Below are 22,057 nucleotides of genomic sequence, written 5' to 3'. Positions count from 1 at the left end.
TTTCTGGATGTTGACAGCGGCTTCCCAACAGTCTTGAGGCTTTTTAAATGCTGTCTTCCTTCCATCTTCGGAAAAGCGGATGTCAGTACAGCCCTTTTATCTTTAGACATTACTTGATCTTCTGCCAGAGGCCTCAAGAAGTTTTTCTTCGGCTTTGAAATCGGGAAGTTTTCCTATGAAGTGTCTCAACCTTACATTTCCAGGGCCCAAGGAGTCTTTGTAAAGTACAAATCTGTCAAGTAACTTGTTTGTTGTTTTTTTCTGGACTTTTGTGAATGATTGTTTTAAAAGTCCTATATTAATTTTTTTCTTTTCTGGAGGTCCCAAAACATAAATATTGTTTGTATTTGACCGATCTTCCCTTTTCTACTCTATTTTTCTGCCAGTCAGCCATGGGGTTCTGCCTTGTTTTTGCTTTCTTGCCTTTCTTCAATGACTCTCATCATTTTTCTTAAGTCTAAATGTCATTTATTGTAAAAATTTGGAATGATTTTTCCTTTTCTTGTAAAAATATTTTAATTTTAATTTTATGAGTATGACATGTATGTATATGTACCATGGGGGTTCAGTCTTACAGAGGCCAGAAGAGGGAGTAACAGGTGGCTGTGAGCCACCTGTGGGTCCTGGGAACTGAAGCATGTCCTCCTGAAGAGCAGACGGTGTTCTTAACCACCCAACCATCTCTCCAGCCCTTATTTTTATTCCTTACCTGAATTCAAAGTGCTCTCTTTTGTGTCTTGCTGGGCTTTTCATTGGTGCTCATTTCTGTTTTTGACTTTAGAACTTTTTATATCACGTATAATTGGAGAATAATAATATCTCTAGAGTACACATTGATGCGTGTAAATTTCAGACTGGTGAACTGAAGAAGCATTTGCAGAATATCATAGGCAATGTGATGACTCTCAACCCTTGAGTCTTAGGATGCTCTGCTCCCAACAATGGCTGATGCTCAATTCTTGGGCCTCGAGTATCTGAACCTCAGATTTTTGGACTTGACAACTCCTGGAACCCCTTCAGTGAGCATCATCTGCAGTCTGTCTTTGGCTGTTGGAAGCCGCTTATTTCCACAGGCTCAGTTGACTATTTCCTTCACCTGCTGATTCCCTCTGCCATCTCAGCTGCCTTTCTTCCCTTAGTCTGTCCCAGTTGCTCTCTGGAATTCTTCAGCTGCTGCTGCTCCCATCTCCTGTGCTAGAGCAACTCAGCATGCTCTGCCATGACAAAGTTCACAAGAAGGCAAGAGAATACCACTCAAGATAAGCCTTTTACTGTGCCCAACGTTATAAGGCCACAAAGGCAACAGAGGGGACTGTTCTCCCTACTGCTTTCTGAGTGATGTGGTTATAGTAGAAGGGTGTGGAATGCAAATACAGGGGCTGGAAGGCACCAGATAAAGCTCAACTTCCACGTCCTTCATTCACAGGCTCTGCAGAAGTACCGATCACAAACTTTGCATTAGACCAACCGTAGACTTCATGCTGAAAGACAGGGGGAGGTGCCCCAGGATGACCAAGGTCATGTGGCGTTCTCCAAGGTGTATTTGTGAGTGGTGTCTTCCATGGTCAATGACAACTTTCTGGAGAGGTTACGTCTGGAGCAAGATCTACGGCAGTGGGAAGCATGTTTAGCTGTAGCACTCTTTGCAGCTAGACTGGAGTGTTCCTCATCTGGTAATGGGGTTTTAAAATATCCAGTCTGTCTTGGAGGAAGTCCAGCTATTGGCCAAAGGTTATGGCAGATGGTTCTTTACCCAACGCTTCAAGGCATGGGAAAGAATCTTGCAACTGACACTTAAGAGGTTGAGTAAGCTGAGTCCAAATTTTTCAAAAGACTTTTTTATAAGCATTAAGAAATAAACATGAAATTAAAATTATCTTTCAAAAGATTAAATTTCATTATGTGTGTGTACACTGAAAGGGAGGCACAGGCAGTTGCAAACTGCATCATAAAGATGCTGGGAAGCAAACTCAGGATAGCACAGGAACTAACCATCAACGCAGTCCTGGAAGACCTTCTGTGCCTGAACTAACCATTGACACAGTCCTGGAATACCTGTGTCTGAACTAACCATTGCCGCAGTCCTGGAAGACCTTCTGTGCCTGAACTAACCATTGCCGCAGTCCTGGAATACCTGTGTCTGAACTAACCATTGCCGCAGTCCTGGAAGACCTTCTGTGTCTGAACTAACCATTGCCGCAGTCCTGGAAGACCTTCTGTGCCTGAACTAACCATTGACACAGTCCTGGAATACCTGTGTCTGAACTAACCATTGCCGCAGTCCTGGAATACCTTCTGTGCCTGAGCTAACCATCCTAACCATAGAAGCAGTCCTAAAAGGCCTCAGTGTGGTTTTCCCTTTCCTTGGATATGAGAGCTCCCTATGTCTTCATCTCCCTTCTGTCCATGTTCTTTTCGTACTCCCATTTAGCACTTCGAAGACTGCCCTTTCGTTTGCAGACATCTGGGATGCTCTTCAGTATGTCAGACACTGGCATTTTAGACCAAGTTTTCTGGTGACAATTTTGATTTAGCCGTTGACCCAGGACTGTTTCTGAAGCATCGGTCATATATAATACTAATTTTGTATTTTAAAATTCAGCTATTGTTTATAGAATTTTTATTGAGGAAATTTTTTTCACATTTACTTATTAGCTCATTCACTGCTGCTCATGCCTCCTGTTTGCTGCAGGGATCTCCTTCCTTGAGGTAGTGACAGTTCCCTCTCACCTAAAGACTATGTGAGACCACATCTAATTCTTCAGCTGGCTGAAGAATCACAAAATCGCATGCTGGCTCAGACATCAGGCTAAAAAAGTTGAACTAGAATCCATAAAGTCCACTAAGTTGTAGATTAACCCACTTTTGTTGTATCTATCCCTTTATCCCTTCCATAACAAATGATCTAGTTAGGATTCATGGGCTCTCCTTCAGAGCTACTTTGCTAATTCCACACTGGATTCTGCAGTACCATCTCCACTCAGCCGGATTTGGGAACGTGGGCTGCTGACGGTTCCCAGCAGGCTCCCTCTGTGGAAACCGCTCTAAATGCAGTCTTCACAATTAGAGCCAGGCCTTTTCCTAGGGCGTCCCGTAACCAGTGACACCTATTTCTCTATATTAAGTTCTATGTGATTCTAACACAATTCTGTATCTCCCTGGGAATCTTCTAAGGCCTTCTTATACCCGTATCGTAGCTCGGAATCGGCTTATACCCTTCTGTCCTCACAGCCCACTGCCTGGAAAAGATTATCTGTGGGTGATTTAATGCCATGAGTTGTCTGAAGATACGTACTGGGTTACCTACCAGTGGGCTGGGTATTGGGTATATATTATTAATGGCAGGCAGAGTACACTGAGCCTTGATCTGCAGGAGCCACACAATATTAAGAGTGTCTTCTAGTGAAATAGGATAAAACTCCAGAGAACAGGAATGCCCTGGCTGGAGCAAAGTGCTGCTTTCTATTGCTGAAGAAGTATGTAGGTTATATTAGTCAGGGTTCTCTGGAGGAATAAAACCTATAGAATGTATAGTGTGTGTGTGTGTGTGTGTGTGTGTGTGTGTGTGTGTGTGTCCAGGCAGTCCAACAATGACTGCCTATCAATGGGAGACCCAAGAATCCAGTATTTGCTTAGTCCACAAGACTGGATGTTTCAACTGGTATTCAGTATATGCTGGAATCCTGAAGATGTAAGCTCTAACACCAATGAAGGAATGGACTTGCCAGTGACATAGAGAGCAAACAAGCAAAGACATGTCCTTCCTGCCAGCAGAAAGTGAGGCCCAGACTGAAGATGGAACTTCCCACCTCAAAGGATCTGAATTAAAGGTATATTTTCCCACCTCAAAATATGCACATTAACAGTGGTCTTCCCACTTTAAATGATTTAATTTAGAAAAAAATCCCTGACAGGTCTGTCTAGATTCTTGGGTTTTGGTTAATTCTAGATGTACTTGAGTTGACAACCAAGAATAGTCATCACAAGTCAATACATGTCAACTTGACACACAATCATATGCTTAAGACAAACTTGCTATCCAATTGAAAACAATAACCAGGCCATAACTATACCTACAGGGGTATAACTATCATACATACAATAGCACATACATTATGTATTAAGCCAAATAATAATTATGTCTAACATGATATAACTATCCTTCACACAACTGCAAGCATACTGTAAATTTTATAATAGGTGACAACATCCCTTGATACATTCTTTTAGTATCTCAAACTTAGATATGGTAATTCTGATAGTCTCTTAAATGATGTTATATTATATGATAGAGAAATCAAAGGAAAAAAGAAGTCTGTGTACACATTCTTGACAAAATATGGCAGAAACATTCATGTCAATTTTAATCTTCATTTCTTAAACTGGTCATGTGGCCTTTGCTAGTATTTATAACTACCTTCCTTTGCTAACCTCCATTTTCTTCCACCCTCAGCAAGCACCTCAACAAGTCTTGGCTCTTTTCCTAGAGGAGTGACCCATGCTTTCATTCCCAAAGGGTCTGTGCCCTTTATCATCTTATCTGGATTTGGAATTATCGTTTCCTATTGACTTTGATTATAGGGCATGGTAGCACCAAGACATACCCTGAAGGATCTCCTGCACTCCAGACATAATCTTTGTTACTTCCATTGTGGAGAACCAATCCAGTTTCCCCAGGGTAGTCTGGATCAATCATCCCTCCTAACACTGCTATTCCTCTCTGAATCTGTTGACTTAAGGGGATTGGAAGCTCAAGTAACCGGGGGAAGACTGAGCTTCCACTTCAATGGAATGTTTCTGGTGTCTTTTGACCAGAGACCTCCCTACTTTGGAACCAAAACTTCTAGGCCGGCAGAACTAAGGGTGTGGGAACACAGAGAAAATGATTTCCCAGTGTGTCAGTGGGGGTAACAGTGAGTGGAACTAGAGCCTTTTCTAAGACTTGATTTCTGAACCTGTGAATCCTGAATATGGGAGAAACCATACCATGTATAGGACACTGGTCCAAAGCATATAGCACCTTCTGGAGAATGCTGCCCCAGCCATCCAGGCTACTATCAACCAATTAACATTAGAACTGAATCTACAAAAGGCCATTCCAACTTTTTATCAGGCCAGTTGCTTCAGGATGGTGGGGAACATGGTGAGACCAGTGGATTCCTTGATTGTGGGCCTGCTGTCACACTTCTCTGGCTGTGAAGAGAGTTTTGTGGTCAGAGGCAATACTGTGTGGAATATCATGAAAGTGGATAAGGCATTCTGTAAGCCCACTGATGGTGTTATCGACCTGAAGAAAAGACGAATCCATAACCAGAGTAAGTATTTACTCCACTAAGGACAAAAGGGTTGTCCTTTCCAAGGAGAAAGTGGTACAGGGTAGTCACCCTGCCACCAAGTTGCTAACTGGTCACCCCAAGGAATTGTACCATATCTAAGGATCAGTGTTGGCCTCTGCTCTTGGCAGATCTGGCACTCAGCAGCAGTTACAGCCTAGTCAGCCTTGGTAAATGGAAACCCATGTTTTTAAGCCCATGCATAAACCCCATCTCTGCCACCATGGCGTCTTTGTTCATGGGCCCACAATGGCAGGGATGGCTGGGGAAAGAGGCTGAGTGTCCACAGAATGGGTCATCCTATTTACGTGATTACTGAATGCCTCCTCAGCCGAAGTCATTTTTTGGTGAGCATTTACATGGGACACTAGCATCTTCACATCTTCGCCTATTTCAGAGATCTATTCACGTACTTCTCCCCCAGATACCTTCATCACCAACTTTCCAACCTTGCTCTTTCCAAGTCCCTGATCATCTAGCCAATCGCCCGGCTTCAGCTCATGAATCAGTGAGTAATCACACACCTGGCCATTTCCCTTTCCAAACAAAATGTATGCCCATGTGTACCATCCAAAGTTCTGACCTCTATGAAGATTTCCCTTTGCCTGTATCCTTCAGGGTTTTGCCAGAAAGGGGTTATGATGCTACAGCTGTCCATTTCTGGATTGTTCCTGCACAGAATACAGAACCATCAGTAAACCAGATCCCAGTCTTCTGTTCCTCAGTCAACCAAGCTTTGGGTATACTTGAGGATGTAGGTGCATGCTTGGCAGCAGAAAGAATTATTATGGAAATAGAATCCATAGACAGCTGTGCAACTTTTGTAACTTGCGTATACCTTCAGAACCTTCTTGGACCTAAACACATTTCTATGTGCTAATGGATTGCTACTGCGCCATGTTCTACTTTATAACTCGGTGGGTCAGATAGCACCCAGCTCACAAAGGGCAGCTCAGGTAACTTGTATCATGCAATATGTGTCAGTAACGTGTGTCATGGTAACTTGTGTCAAATGTTCAGTTTCCACCAAGGCCCAGGGGCAGCCCAAGAGCTGTCTTTCAAAAGGAGAATGGTTGTCGGCAGATGATATCTTGCTCTAAAATCCCAAAGGTCTCTTCTGTAATTCACATGTAGGGGCACCTACCAGAGGCTCTACCTAGCATCCCTATCTGTCACTGACACCTCAGACACAATTGAATCTGCTGGCTCATATGTTCCCAAGTGGTAGAGCATCCTGCACAGCAGCCTGGACCTGTTGAAAAACCTTCTCCTATTCTAGGCCCCACACAAAGGTGGCAGCTTTCTGAGTCACTTGGTGTATGCATCTGAGTAACACACCCAAGTAAGGAATGTGCTGTCTCCAAAATCCAAATAGGTTCAACAAATGTGCTTCTTTCTTGGTAGTGGGAGGGCCCAGGTGCAATTTATCTTCACCTTAGAATGAGTATCTCTGCATGACCCATACCACTGGACTTTCAGGAATTTCTCCTAGGTAGAAGGTCCATGAATTATGGTTGGGTTAATTTCGCATCATCTGAAGTACATATGTGCTGGCTACCTCTTGGCTCACTCAGTCCAGTAGGTATTATTGTCAACACAGAGCACCAGTGTGATACTTTGCGGAAGAGACAGATGATCAAGATACCTTTGAACTAAGTTATAACACAGGGCTGGGGAGTTAATGTATCCTTGAGGCAAAACCACAAAGGTCTACTGCTGACCTTGCCAACTGAAAGCAAACTGCTTCTGATGCTCCTTGTGGATATGTACCAAGAGAAGGGCATTCGCTTGCTAGATCAATAGCTGTGTGCCATGTACCGGGAGCTTTGTTAATCTGCTCAACCTAAGGCTTTCACATCTGGCACAGCAGCCACAGCTTGACTGAGTTTTGGCAGTCAACTGTCCTCCTTCATGATCCACCTGTCTTCTGCACTGGCCAGGTAGGAAAGTTAAAGGGAGACGTGGTGAGACTCACCACCCCTGTATCTTTCAAGTCTTTGATGGTAGCACTAATTGCTGCAGTTCCTCCAGGGTTGTTACTGTGGTTTTTATTCACCATTTTCCTTGATAGAGGTAACTCTAAAGGCTTCCATTGGCCATTCTAACCATAATAGCCCACTCCACAGGTCAGGGAACCAGCTGTTAAGTATATCTTTCACAAATTACATATGTTGGGACTAGGGAAAGAACTATAAAAAGAGTTTGGAGAGCCACTGGATCCACTATGAGTCAGACTTCAGTCAAAACTCTGTCAATCACCTGACCTGCATAAGCCCCCGCTTTAAGTGGAATGCCACAATATTTTTTGAATCTTCCAGAACTAGCATCAATTCAGAACCAGTATCCAGGTCTGTTCAGACCCTGGAGAGTCTGATTCCTTTTTCCTTTCTCCCTAGTAAGAGGCGGTAGGTCCCCCTGGGGAAGGACTGGCAAAAAGGTAACAGTGAAACTCTTAGGTGTTTCATGAAAGTCCTTCCTCAGGAGAATCTGGCTATCCCTTTATTTAGGTGTTTCTGGATCTCCAAACTGCCTCACATCTGGAATTTGGTTCATATAGGCTGAGATTCACTTTTGCCACAAATCAATGTAGCATTTCTTTCATTTGTTTGAGAATTTTTGAGTTTATACAGATAAAACAAAAACACAGTAGTCTTCTTATTTCTATTTCATGCCTAGAAACACCACAAGGGATTAGCTGGTACCAAAGGTCCATGTGAGTCATGCCACTATAAAATTCTCTTTACCTGTGCTGACCATTGCAGGTCAGGCAATTATGGACATTCCTTCATCTATGTTTCCCATTATAATAACTACAATCACCTTGCCCTCAGCCATTCCATGCTGCTACCTGGTCCCTGATACTTGGGTACCCAACCAAACCCATTGTATTAATTTATACAAATGGCCAGCAGAGTCTTCAACCCTAAGATCTAGTACAAGGAAAAGGATGACAATAAAACTCTTCAAATATGCTGGGGCTCCCCTCCCTGTGATTTTGCATTTTATGGGATTAACAAAGAGCATGTCTTCTAGGTCTTCTCTTTGTGGGGGATTAGGTTTTACACAGGGCACCCACTCTAGCATTGCAAATTCCCTGTGTCTTAAAATGCCTTCATCAACACTAAGCCAAGGGGTATCAGACATTCTCAACTCCTTTCCAATAGGCTATCTTTTGACAAATACTTCAGCATTCAAACTGTTGAAACTCTTTTTTTAAACTGTGCAGATTTCCATACTAAATCTAGTGTCTCCACTCAGTGGGCCCATATGAATGAATTCAACCTGATCTAACCATGTGTTCCTTCCACCATTATCCCACACCCTTAAAACCCAGTCCCACATATATTCCCAGATGTCTGTTTGAAGGAACTAGCAAGTTCATCTCTTTAGTAATGTAGCTCATCTCCTCGAGCACTGCACTTTGTATCTCCTCTCCAGGAGCCTGCTTGGCCTTAAGTCTAGTTATAAGTCCTAGAGAAAACTATTGCAGAGCCTGAGGGCCACCAGTGTTGACTTGCCTGACATCTCCTTCAGAGAAATTCAGGTCTGGTTTAGTAGGCAATGAAGGATACATTTCCTAGGTCAAAGGTGGAAAAGGCAAGATTTCAGAGGCTGGGGTTGGGAGCACATTTTCTGCTGAAGGTGAGGAGACTACTTCCTCAGGTGAGATAAACCATTGAGAATTGAAGGGAGGGTTCAAAGTTCAAAGCTTCAATAGGGTCTTCCCACACACCTCCATCCCAAGTTATAGGATCTCATATATACGCGCGCGCGCGCGCCCGTGTGTGTGTGTGTGTGTGTGTGTGTACAAAGGAAATTTATTAGAATGACCTATAAGCAGTGGTCCAGCTAGTACAGTAATGGCTGTCTATCCATGAAAGTTTCAAGAATCCAGGAGCTGTTCAATCCACAAGGCTGGATATCTTAGCTGGTCTTTAGTATTCACCAGAATCTCTAATGCCAGTGAAGGAATGGACTTCATGATGAGATTAAGAACAGAAGGCAAAGAGAGCTAACTTCCTCCTTTTGTATTTTCATATAGGTTTCCAATAGTGTGGTCCAGATTAAAGGTAGATATTCTTACCTCAAAAGATATGGATTAAATGTGGGTCTTTATAGTTCAAATGATTTAATTAAAAAAGAACCCCTCTCAGGTGCACCCAGCCTTCCAGATGTAGTCAAGTTGACAGCTAAAAATTGTCATCAAGGGGGTCTGGACAATAATTAGACACAATAAAAGGAAGAAAAGCCATTAGTCATCTTTTATCAGCGATGTGGAATCCAAAGGGATTGCATCAGTTTATAAAAACAACTTTCATCTTCTACACCCCAGCGTAGAAAAAAAAATATATGTCCACATACTTCCAAGCTTACTTACAAGGCAGGTTAAGGCAAGTAACATTCCAAAGAGAATCAAGTTCTCAACCCCAGCAGCGCCACAGTCAAAGCCTTGGTTGAAAAGAGTAGAACCCTATTATTGGACTAAGAAATACATAATGGAAATACATAATGAAAAGCCTTGATTCCCAAACCTCTGGTCTTAGGGGCCAAATTCTTCCAGTTAAGACTAGCACTCTCCATTTGCTTAAGATGATGCAGAGGACACTGTCTGGCAAAATATGCCTTCTGTCTCCACCACCGGTAGTACCAGCACATAGGTTTACATCCTCTTCTCCCAGTCACTAGACCAAAATCAAGAGATAAGGCAAGAGCCTGGGTGGAAATATTCTGGGTCTATCAATATGGTATCAAAAGAAAAGTTATCAAAAGATCTGCAGGATTGAATCCAGAGGTTCTCAACATGCCAATAAGCACACTACCTCACTCACAAATCAACACAAAGTCTCAGAAACCCCTTCTCTCCTCTGAAGAGGAGACCATTCACTCCTCTTTGGAGAGATTTGTTCAAGTTAAAATACTTCTGAAGTGGAATAAATATTTTTTATTCATGACTCACATTAAATACATATTGAGTGCCTACTGTATAGTACATTAATATATATTAATCTCATTTAATACTTAGGCCGTGCTTGAGATGTAGGCATAGGAAGGATGGAGAGGCTATTTAATTCCCATTACTGCCAAAGTAAAGGAAGATAGAATACATCCTACATCCTGTGACTAAGGTCATAAGGCCAAAGACCTGAAATATCTCGTTTACATAAAAATATCCCTTGGCAGAAGTCTTCCATTTAGCGTTCACAACAAATAGTGGAGCCCATTCAGTCAATCACACCGAGAAGCTAACTATTATATGTCACCTGTGGGCTCTTCAGTTTGTTGTTTTATCTAAGTTACTTCTAATAAAGATTAAGATGCTGCTCAGAAGAAAGGCAGCGCCTTGCAGTCATCAACCAGGCTTGCTCCTTGGAATGTCCAGGCACGGGAATGGGGATGCTAGGGTGAGCTGAGAATTCTTCCCTAGCCCTTCTGCCCTGTGTGCCAGAGCAGTCCTCAGCTGATGGGTGCTTTTTCCTGAGTTCTAGCGCAGTGAGAGAAGACTAGCTGGGAGATCGGCCTTAGTTCATCTTCTGCTGGCGGAAGCCTCCATGGAAGGCCGGTGTTCCGTCGCAGGAAAACTGGCAGTGAGAAAGCAGGACTCAAAGATCTCTTCCTTTCTTCCAAACCCAGCCCTGTTTCTGGGCCTCCATCTCTCCTTCCATCTCTGTTTCCTCTGCCTGGCCTCACCAGAGTCTGTCCTCAGATTTCTGTCAATCCTGATTTGATAGACTCAAGCTTTGTCTTGAAGCCTCTTCCATGGCATTGTCCCTGGCCCTTGCCAGTGTCAGATGCCTTGGTCTCTGTGCATAGAAGGGTCGACTCTCTGAATTTTGGTGAGGTGTAATTTAAGAAGCTTTTTAAGACAGTGAACTTCAAAAGTCTCTATGACCTCCCTGGGTCTATGTATGGAGTAGACATAGTCAAGTGACCAACAGATGTTTCTTAGACATGGCCTTGTCACCTGCCTCCTTCCTCCCACAAGCATCTATTTACTACCTGATCTTCCCACTGCTGGTTAAAATAAGATAAGCTCAGAGGTTGTCCCTCTGCCTTCCATTAGGGAGCCAAGACTAGGATTTTTCAAAAGACCCTTGACAGAGTGGATGCCTACCTACTTCCAGCTCCCGCATCTGTGCCTTCTTTGCCTCCTCCCTCAGACATGTAAGTAGGAATCTGGAAAATGCCAATAAATCTCTCTAGCCTAACAAACTGACCATATAAAGCGTGGTTGGTAAAGTATATAAGGAAATACAGAGAAGCTGATTTCTGACAACCCCGATAAGCCGATAATCAACCCGGCATCCACCAAATACGAGGAATTACCATTTCCATCACCAACAGAAGAAGGGATGGCACATTCTAGTGACAAACCATGAGTGGCAAAGCATTTGCTCTGCTCACCAGTACAGCTGCTCTAGTTTGCCTTCTGTTGCTGTGATGAAGCACTGGCCAAAGCCAACTTGGAGAGTGTCTTAGTTAGGGTCACTATTGCTGTTATGAAACACCATGATCAAAAGCAACTTGGGGAGGAAAGGGTTTATTTGGCCTATGCTTCCACATAGCAGCCCACCACTAAAGGAATCCAGGACAGAAACTCAAGCATGGCAGGAGCCTGGAGACAGCAGCTGATGTAGAGGCTATGGAAGGATGCTGCTGCTGTCTTGTTTTTCATGACTTGTTCAGCCTGCTTTCTTATTGAACCCAGGACCACCAGCCCAGTAATGACCCCATTCACAGTGGGCTGGGCCATCCCACATCAAGCACTAATTAAGAAAATTCTCTACAGCTGGATCTTACAGAGACACTTTCTCAATTGAGGTTCACTCCTCTCTGATGACTCTGGTTTGTGTCAAGTTGACAAAAGTAGCCAGCCCATGGAAAAAAGATCTTATTTGGTTAATGGCATCTGAGGCAGGAACTGAAGCAGAGACTATGGAGGAATGCTGCTGACTGTCTTGCTCCCGTGGCTTACTCAGCCTGCTTTCATGCAGCCCAGGACCACCTTAGCTGCTCTCCATGACTCCTTCATGCCTTCAAAACCAGAACGTATGAGAGATGCTTATACATGACCAAATCTGGCTAGAGCTCAGACCCTCTGGACCACAGCTTCTATGAGCTGACTCGGAGAAAATACTTTCTAGAAGAATTTACCTCCGTGATACTGGTCTTATCTTAACCATAGCTTATTTTTCAGGCCCAGCTAATCAGCGCTAATCGTCCTAGTAAAGCAAAGGTTTTGCTTCAGTGGTGCTGGTCTCTTGTTAATAGTGGTTGACTCTCAGTACCAGATAACCAGAAACCACAAATGAATTCCAAATGTCATGCCAGCTTCCCTAACAGAGTCTTTGCTTCCCTCTGAACATTTACAAGCCAGGCCTCTATGCCCGGTGCTCTCAGCATTATTTTCCAAGTTCCCTCAATAGCCCATTAAACTCCAAACACACAATGGCTTTTCCTGCCTAAAGTCCCAAACACTGCCACAACCCTTCCCCCAAAACAAGAGGGTCAGGTTCCTCGCAGCAAAATCACATCCTCTGGTATCAGTTTCCATCCTCGTTTGCTTTCTGTTTGCTGTAATAAAATGCAGACTAACTCCAGCCTGAAAAGGAAAGCGTTTCTTTGGCATACAGGTTATAGTCTATCATCTAGGGAGGCAAAAGCAAGAACTAAAGCAGAGACCCTGGAGGAATAGTGCTTACTGGCTTTCTCAACTACTTCTCCTATACAATACAGCACCTTCTGTCCAGGGATAGAACCATCCACAGAGGGCTGGGCTTTCTCACGTCAATTTGCAATCAATAAAATATTCCCAAAGACATTCCCACAGGCCAATCTGATGGAGGCAATCCCTTCATTGAAGTTTTCTCTTCCAAGGTGATTCTGGGTTATGTCAAGTTGACAATCAAAATTAGCCTATGTAGCAAGCAGCTGGTTTGACTGAGTCTCATGCACCTCACCTCACAGAGGTCCAGTAGGCTGTGGCAAAGGTATAGCATTGGCAGAAATCCCTAAAAACCTGGAAAACCTCAACAGTACAGACAGCTTAGTATACTTGGTAGATTCCAGACCATCAAAAGACTGTGTAAAAAAAATTAGACAGAAATTGAAACAAAACTCCATGTTGTCCTGTGGATTTTACATTTGTGGCACACAGATACATACATACATACACACACCCACAAAGAAGCAAAGACAGTGGGGGTTCAAGTCAGATGTGCTGGAGTAGCAAAGAAAGTCTTTCCAATTTCTTCATCATCCTGGGTTTTCCTGCTCATTGTGATCATGTGCCATTGACTATAAGCTCATCACCCACCAAGACCCACCCAGCTGTAAGCCAATCACTCAGCAAGGCCCCGTCTTCATCTGTAAGCCTACTGCTCAACAAGGCCCAGCCTGCAGCTTTATGCCATCCATCACCCAGCAAGGCCCTGCTAGCAGCTAGGGCTTGACCTGATAGTGCACTTGAAGTTTTCTAGCTTACAAACTGAAAACAGACTTGCTATAAAACTTCAAACTGTGGGAAGAAACACTCAGGGTATCTGGTGTGGGAGCGAAATGAAAACGCACAAATGTCTGTAGCAGGGATCTCAGGAGCCTCACCAACCCTCATCAATCCAGTCCTTGCTGAGCAGCCTCGTGGGTAATCACTGTTCCTTTAGCTGATTCTCCAGGGAAGGTTCTGGAAAGCAGTTCCATGGCACAATATCCAATTAAGCTGAACCCCCCTCCTGAGATAGAAAATCACTCTTCTAACTTTTGGGAAAGATCTGGTTTCCATAGCAAAGAGAATATTGTGCTATCCTCTTAGAGAGCACTTCAGGGTTTTGCAAACTTTCTTTCTCATGTCTGTTATTTCATCACATCCCACAACCTAGTGCAGCATCAAGAGGAGATTTTTGTAAACTTGGAAGAAAAGGTGAAAGTTTGTTTGACAGCCAGGAGCTCTGTGTGTTCACCCAGGGTCAGCAGCAAGTCTCCACCAGAGATGGGAGATATAAGTTTAAGCCAGCAGGCCACTGGACTACAGCTTTAATTATTTTCACACCTTCTCCTGTGGCTGGCCATGGAGGCAGGTCCTAAGTTTAGCAGTCAGCACCCCCCCTGCTGATGTAAGCAAGTTTCAGCTGATACCCATGCTTATGCTGTGTCCCCAGCTCTCCTTTGTCCCTTGTGCTCCTCCGCTTCACATCCTGATCTTCTCAAGTGACTCCAGCCCAAGGTTCTCTAGGGGCTTGCCTACCCTCTTCCTTGAGGGATCCTCATCTCAGAACCACTGGGGTCACCCGGCCTGGACTCTGCTCTCAAGACGCTTCATGTCTTTCCAGAAACCTTGTACAAGCTGTGCAATGTCTTGCTGAACGTAAAGTCCAGTGATTCCAAGACCAGAGGACCAGGGCATCCTATATCACTCAGACCTAAACTACAAAAAGCAGCTTGGAAAGTTGTTCAATGACCTGCTTAATTATGTGTGATAAATTGTATGTCCTTTCTTTCTTTCACGTGTAAGTGTGTGTGTGTGTGTGTGTGTGTGTGTGTGTGTGTGTGTGTGTGTTTCTCAAGTGTGGAGGCCTGAATTTGACATTAGGAATCATCCTTACACTCTCCTCCAGCTAATTTGGGGGTAGAGTCTCTGAATCAAACTCAGAGCTCACTGAGAGAGCTGATCATGAAAACCAGCAAGCTCTGGGAATTCTTACAACCTCGAATGGCATTTACATAGGTCTTGAGCTTCAGTCCTCACGTGTTTATCAACTGCTTCGAGCACAGAGTCATCTCCACAGCACGAGAATGTCTCATAAGCCTTTGATGGGGCAGTTGAGTGAAGCTTTAGGACAGTCTTGCTTGGAGGCTAAATGGGGTCCCAGACCCTTCATCTCGTATACTGCAAAGCCAGTCTCCGCTGTGAAGTGGTATAGTTAAATGGCCACCACACTACAGCCTTACCTTCTCAGACAATGCAAATGGCACTTTTTTTTCTTATTTTAGACAGGGTCTCCCTTTGTAGCCTAGGTGGCCTAGAAATCTCAATCCTCCCACCTCAGCTCCAGAGTGCTGGGATTACAAACACACATTACCTCTTTTGCTTTACGGAAATGCCATGGCTAATGTTGTTTTGGTGACGCTGTGAGGCAGACAGTTACCTATACATATTTGGAATAAGGAAAGAGAGGTACCCAGGGTCAGCAAAGAGATTATCCTTGGGAACTACTATGAGAAATTAGAGTCCCCACAATACTGAGTGGAGATTTCCTCTTAATTGAGATGCCCTCCCTTGGAAGGGGGCACTTCAGACTTGGGAAGTGAAGGAACCTCCTCATGGAACAACAGCCTCAGAGAGAGAGGAGGCTCACTGACTTGTAGAGCTTCCCCAAGCCGTGCAGTGAGCTCCCGGGACACAGCTCCTCTGAGAGGCCACCCAAGCAAGGCTCATGCTTGATGAGTAACCCCAACTCATTGGTTCACTGAGCCAAACACAGGTGATGTCATTTCTTTAATCTGACACCTACATTCTGTCTGGGGTGAGCAGCATTTGCTCATGTCCGTGAGAAAGACACATGAGCAAGGGAGCATCATACTCGTCCATACAGCAGCCCAAGGTCCCAATAAGCAGACTCTGGTGCTGAGGGCCCTGAGGTCACTGGCAAGGGACCTCCAGTGCTGCTGTAAGTGGTAGACACGGAGCATGCATGGCAGTACCGTGAAGTTTCTCCTACCTGCTCTCTCTGTCTCCTTTCCCTCCATTCTAGTGTGGGCTGAAGGGAGGTAAGTCGGCAAACCCTGACTGCCTTCAGACTGCCCTGGTATCTGGATGATCTGCTCCAAAATTCATATCGAAAGATGAGGCAGCTGAGTAGAAAGAGCTTAAGTTACTTGCCCAGCATCACCCAGACCTCAGTGGTGAATTCCCCACAGCCCATCCCGTCTGGCCTTGGCACAAAAACTCTGTATTTACCCTGGTGACATGGGACAGGATATGTGCACTGCTATTATATTTGTATTTACACAGAAAAAAAAAACAAATATTCATGCTAGATAGCAAAGGGAGAGGGAGGGAGAGAGAGAGGGAAAGTAAATGGAGGGGGAGGGGAGAAGAAAGAGTATTGTAAAGGGGCAGAGGGCTTGCTAACACCTGGGCGGATGTAAAGATTGCAGGGTCTGTGTTGACTTTTGCCCCAAGGACATGGAATCACGTGGGAGGTTTTAGTTGCCGCTGTACTCCTCTGTTCCTCTCCTCGTGCCATCTCAAGCCTAGATAAGAGGCTGGTATGTTTGCCATCTCGTCGCCTATGCCACTGCTGGTCAGACACTTACCTCTGTGAGTTGAGAGACTTGACTATGAAGTTGAAGCTTCCTGAAGCTGTTCACTTCCTTGGTAATTTTTCCTCACACCAAGCAGAAGCCATCAGAATGGAGAACTGCAGGTTCCCGGGGGCTAGGGTGTGTTACAGTGGATTTCCACGGAGGAGGGGGGGGTGCACCTGAAAGGCTTATGTGGAATGGTCGTGTGCTAGAAAGCCAAGAGACTGATCTCATTTAGTTTCCCAAGCACGGTACACTTGCCCTGACCCAGGAACCTCTGTGATAGCTACATATTATACCTGATGTTTGCATTTTTCTTGGAACTGTGCACAAGTTCTCTGTAATGCAATTAATTAGAAGCACACATGAGTTGTTTGATAGACTTTTGTTATAGTTAATAGTCTTGTCTATAAAACCTTCCTAGATGAAGTTTAGTTTAGATACAGTGATGACCAGAAGTGAATCCTATATGATAGAGAGTGTACTGGTTGGTTTTAACTGTCAACACAACCTCAAGTAACCTGGAACATAGCCTTAATGAGGAACTATCTACTTCAGGTTGGCCACTGGGCATGGCTGGAGGGCAGGCAACTTGACAGTTGATATAGAAAGACTCGGCCCACTGTAGACGGCACCATTCCCTGGGCAATGAATGCTGAACAGCAGAAGAGAGGAGAAAGTCATTTGGGAGCAAACGAGCAAGGATGTATTTATCACTCTTGACTACGCATGTGTTGTGACTAGCCTCTTTAGTGCCTGTCTTGACTTCCCTAAAATGATATACAGTAACTTGGAATCGTAATCCAAATCAGCTCTTTTCTTCCTAAGTTGCCTCTTTGTGAGCATTCTTTCACAACACAGAATTGAAGCTGGATGAGAGAGCGAAGTAATGCCTCCTTGATGCTTCCTGCTAGCCTAGGCACCAACACATCCCCAGTTCCCCCTGCCTTGGGCTAGACGGGCAAGCATCTTCCTGAACAGGTCTAATGTGTCATCCCGTGAAGTGCTACAATGTGATGTGGAAGCTGGTGAAGGGCCCTCTTGCAACTCTGTTTGAGTTAGGTAAGTGGAGACCCTCAGGAAGGCCAGATAGTCTATCACCTGCCCTGTGTCAAAGACCAGAATGCCAGTCTCTGAGGCACACCAAGGCCAGGCTGAATCTCTCATGGGATTCTGGGTGAGAACTTGAATCCTCTTCCTGTGCCAGAAACCCAGGGCTATGTGCTGAAGGAGTCTGTGGGCCAGACAGGGACATAAGACACAGAAATGTTATAGGCAGTGGAGAGATTCCTTAGGTCCCAATCTTTCTACATTTGTTTCATGGACCAGAGATGGATGCAACCCTATTTGTTAACATTTAACTATGCATTCCCTTCAAACTGCAAAGTATACACAGTGCTCATAACAAGATAAATCAACAGCTTTCAGTGAGGAATCAAGAAATCAAAGACCATTTTCCATCCTCTCTGCTACAAACCCCTCCCCAAGATAAATGTTAAAACTTTAGTAGCATCCTCCCCTGTGATTTGTCATGCTCAAAGGTGATGTCACACGTAGTCACACACACAGAGAACCCTCAAAATGCAGACGTCTTCAAATCCGTGCTACTCAGAAGAGTGTCTCTCTCAGCTACACCTTGTTAACTGGCTTCGTAACAGCCCTTACTGTTCTACAGACTGGTGAGCCTGGGTGGGTTCCACTGCTCACTTGCAGACAGAGAGCCAATACACCAGTCTCTCTCTTCTGCCAGCTCTATAAAGAGTGCTTCAGTCTTTCACAGTCCTGTTTATAGCCTTATAACGACATCACTTCAGGGGGCTAGAGTCCCCGAAGATGCTTCTGTCTGTCAGTAAACAGGTACATTTTCACTGTGTTAGTTTCTTTTGGTTATTTAGCAAAGCCTCTGCTATGTGTTCCAACACAAGCACAATGCTCAACGTTGCAACAGTCCCACTATTTACCAGCACGTCTCATTCTCTGTTAGGACAGCAAGTGCATTGGGATGTTAGGATCTACTTTCACAAACATCTACTTTGGGTCACAGGTTGAAAGAGCCTTGGGTCCTTGTCTCTGAGCAAAGGAGAGCCCATCTTCTGAAGTAATGAAGTCATGTGTGAGCCAGACTGACATCACACACATCTTTCCAGGCTTGACTCTTAGCAGCCTGGTTTCAGAGCAAGCTCCATCCTCATTCACCTGGTCCTCCAATTGCCCTCACCAGACTTTCCTGAGGGTCAGATGTGGTCCTTCTGCTTACAAGGCTGACTTATTTGAAGCTACCTTTGGCATAGGCTAACTCTGTTATCTTTGCCAACTCTGGTGGATATGACAGATAACCACAAGCCTGGAAGCTTAAAGCAACAGGCAAACCTTTTTGACAGTTCTGGAACCTGAAGGCCACTAGCACGGTCAGAGTCTGGTGAGGCCTTTTCCTATGCACTTAACAGTGGACATGTCCTTGGATCCTCCCATGGTGGGAAGGGGCTAAGCCAAGTCTCTGGCCTCTTCTATCTCAGAAGGGATGGAACCTTCTGAGTTCATCAGTTCATGATAAAAGAAAATTACTGAGATGTCTTAACTTTAATTACAAAGTTCAGGATGTTGAGGGAGTCGTGGCGTGTTTTTTTCTCATAATGAAACATTTATTCTAGGGTGAAGGAGGAAGGTTCCCAGGTAGTCCTTCAGTTTTCAGTCTTGGGCTTGCTTAGGATATAAATTGTGAGTTAAGTTTTGCATACATGAATTTTCATTTTTGTATGTGGACATCTACTTTTTCCAGTATCTTTTGTCATAGGGACTGGATTATCATTTCTCTGTTGTCTAGTTCTGGTATCCACCCCAAAAATTGTTTGGCTGGATGGTCAAGGGTTTGGTAACAGACTCTATTCTGTTCCACTGGTCTGCATTTTCACCTTTACAACAGTGGCACACCACCCTGACCACTGCCACTCTGAAATGGGTTTCAGGGCTGCAAACTGTGAGGCCTTCAACTTCACAATAGTTTCCAAGATTGTTGTGGGTACTCACGGTCCCTTTAAATTCCATGCGATGCTTAAGATAGTTTCTGCTTCTGAATAAAATAAATCGTTTGGATTTTTATCAAAGTTTTAGAGTGGTTAGTGCCCTAGCCTTTCACACCCATGGTCAGACTTAGCACTAAATATGTTAACCCTTTGCATTCTATATTAAGTGAGTTGTTTTCTTAATTTCCTTTTCAGATTGGCCATTGTTATTATCTAGAAATGCAATCGATTTTGTTACCATGTATTTTATTTTTAATTATATGTTTATATATAATTAAATAGGAATAAAGGAATAAATTAAAATTACCCCTGCAAGTGGGTATATGCACATGTGAGTGAATGTGCCCACGGAGACCAGAAGAGGAAAATGGATGCCCTGGAATTGGAGTTACAGGAAGTTCAGCTGCGAGTTGTCCAATGCAAGTACTGTGAGCTGAACTCAGATGCTCGGTGTGGGCAGGATGTACTCTTAACCACTGAGCCATCTTTTCAACCTCCTACAACTGATTTTCTAATACAGTATCCTTCAATTTTGCTGAGCACATAGCTCAGCAGTTTCAACCAACTTTTGGTGAACTCTCTAAGGGTAGCATGTAGAAAAGGCAAGACACACGTGCTACAAGGCAAGCCTTGGTGACAATGGCTGCTTGCTTGATTCATTTATTTTGTAAAAGAATCAACCCCTGGATGTTAGCTCCTCTGTACCACTCAGTCTCATCTCTCATCTGTGCTTGGGTGAAGTGCACAGAATATTGCCAATTATTTAAAATTTGGTCCAAGCCAATATAAATTGGCAGCAGGGGACAGACAGGTGGGATTAAAATGATCTGAGTGGTGCATTAAAGGTATCTGACTGTCTAATCTTTTTTGTTGTTGTTGTTGTTGTTGTTGTTTTAAGACACGGTTTCAATGTAGCTTTGATGTCTGTCCTGAAACTAGTTCTTGTAGACCAGGCTGGTCTCAAACTCACAGAGATCTGCTTGCCTCTGCCTCCCAAGTGTGCCACCAACACCCAGCTCTGACTGTCTAGTCTTTCTTAACCTTTGAAGACTTTCCAGAAACTAACTGCTGAGTGATGTAAGATTGAATCTTTCTCATTATTCCCTATTTAAAAGATTATCAAATGTAACAGTTTTCAAATTAAAAATATTTATAATCTGACTCTATACTTAAATTTTTCTCTTCCTCCTAACTTGAATAAGATATTTGAAGCACTATCTATCAAATTAAAATATCATTCTTGAGAGGATTTGTTGCTTTCTTTAAGTTGGTCTGTAGTATCTGAATCTTCTATTGAGTCTATGCATCAATTTTATAAATGTAATTAAGTTGTCAGGCAAATAAAAACTTTGAACCATAATATTTGATGTCACAATGTTTCAAACCTTGCTTAGTTCTTATACAACAAGTAATTTCCCCTAAATTCACTCAGACTAAGGGAGAATAACACCTCATACTTAATATGTGGCAATTCCGCAAATCCACTGCTTTGCATGCCTAAAATTGAGATCACTTTTGCATTCAGTTTGCTATAAAATTTGGAAATTTGCACCTTCCAGAAAGCATGTTCAGCAAAGGCTGCTCTTTCTCAGATAAACAAACAACTGTATTAAAGCAGTTCTGTGGCTTCCTTGATATCCCATGACCAACTGGTGACAGAACCAGAACAGCAGTTAATTGGCCCAACTCATGAATTAACCACAACAGAAGGCAGAATTATTATTATTTTTCCTTGTAACAAGAAGAGGGGGATGAGGAAGAAGGAAAAATTTTCCTTAAATGGTTGGAACTAAGAAGGGCAAAGAAGGAGATTTTGTGAGAAAAAAGAATTGAGTCATGAGCATGACAGAGTAATTGCATGTAATCTACATGTATGTGTATGTGTCTCAACATTAGCATACCTAGGTACACAACAGAAATGTCTGTGGCCCTGAAGAATGGAAAACAGTGCACTCAGAGAACCTACTTTGAAATACAGAACATCCAAATGGGAATCCAGTAAGGAAGCAGTGGGTGGAACACTTTAGACCAATGGACAGGACAAACATCTGCAGAGCACTCCACCCAACAGCAGTGAATACTGGTCTTCCTCGGACCACCTGGTTCTCTGGGACACGGCACAGCCAAGGCCACAAAGCAAGTCCCAGCGACTTTGAGAATACTATGAAGCCAGACCCAACAACTCCAAGAATCCTGAAGGCATGCCAAGTATCTTTCCAATCCCAACAGGGTAACTCTAGAATCAACAGTGAAAGGAAAATTTTAAAAAAATTACAAATACAAAGAAATCAAACATCCTGAACATGACCAAAGAATAAATCAGAAGGGAACCCAGAAAAAATCTCCAGGCAAGTAGAAGCAAAACCACCAGAAACTAAAGCTTACTGGATATAGTAGAAG

Source organism: Microtus oregoni, unplaced genomic scaffold (genome assembly GCF_018167655.1).
Source record: "Microtus oregoni isolate MIOR12 unplaced genomic scaffold, Mior012 000064F_ref0000363, whole genome shotgun sequence".
Taxonomy (NCBI): domain Eukaryota; kingdom Metazoa; phylum Chordata; class Mammalia; order Rodentia; family Cricetidae; genus Microtus; species Microtus oregoni.
The sequence above is the reverse complement of the archived record's forward strand: the minus strand, read 5'-3'. Positions refer to the sequence as shown.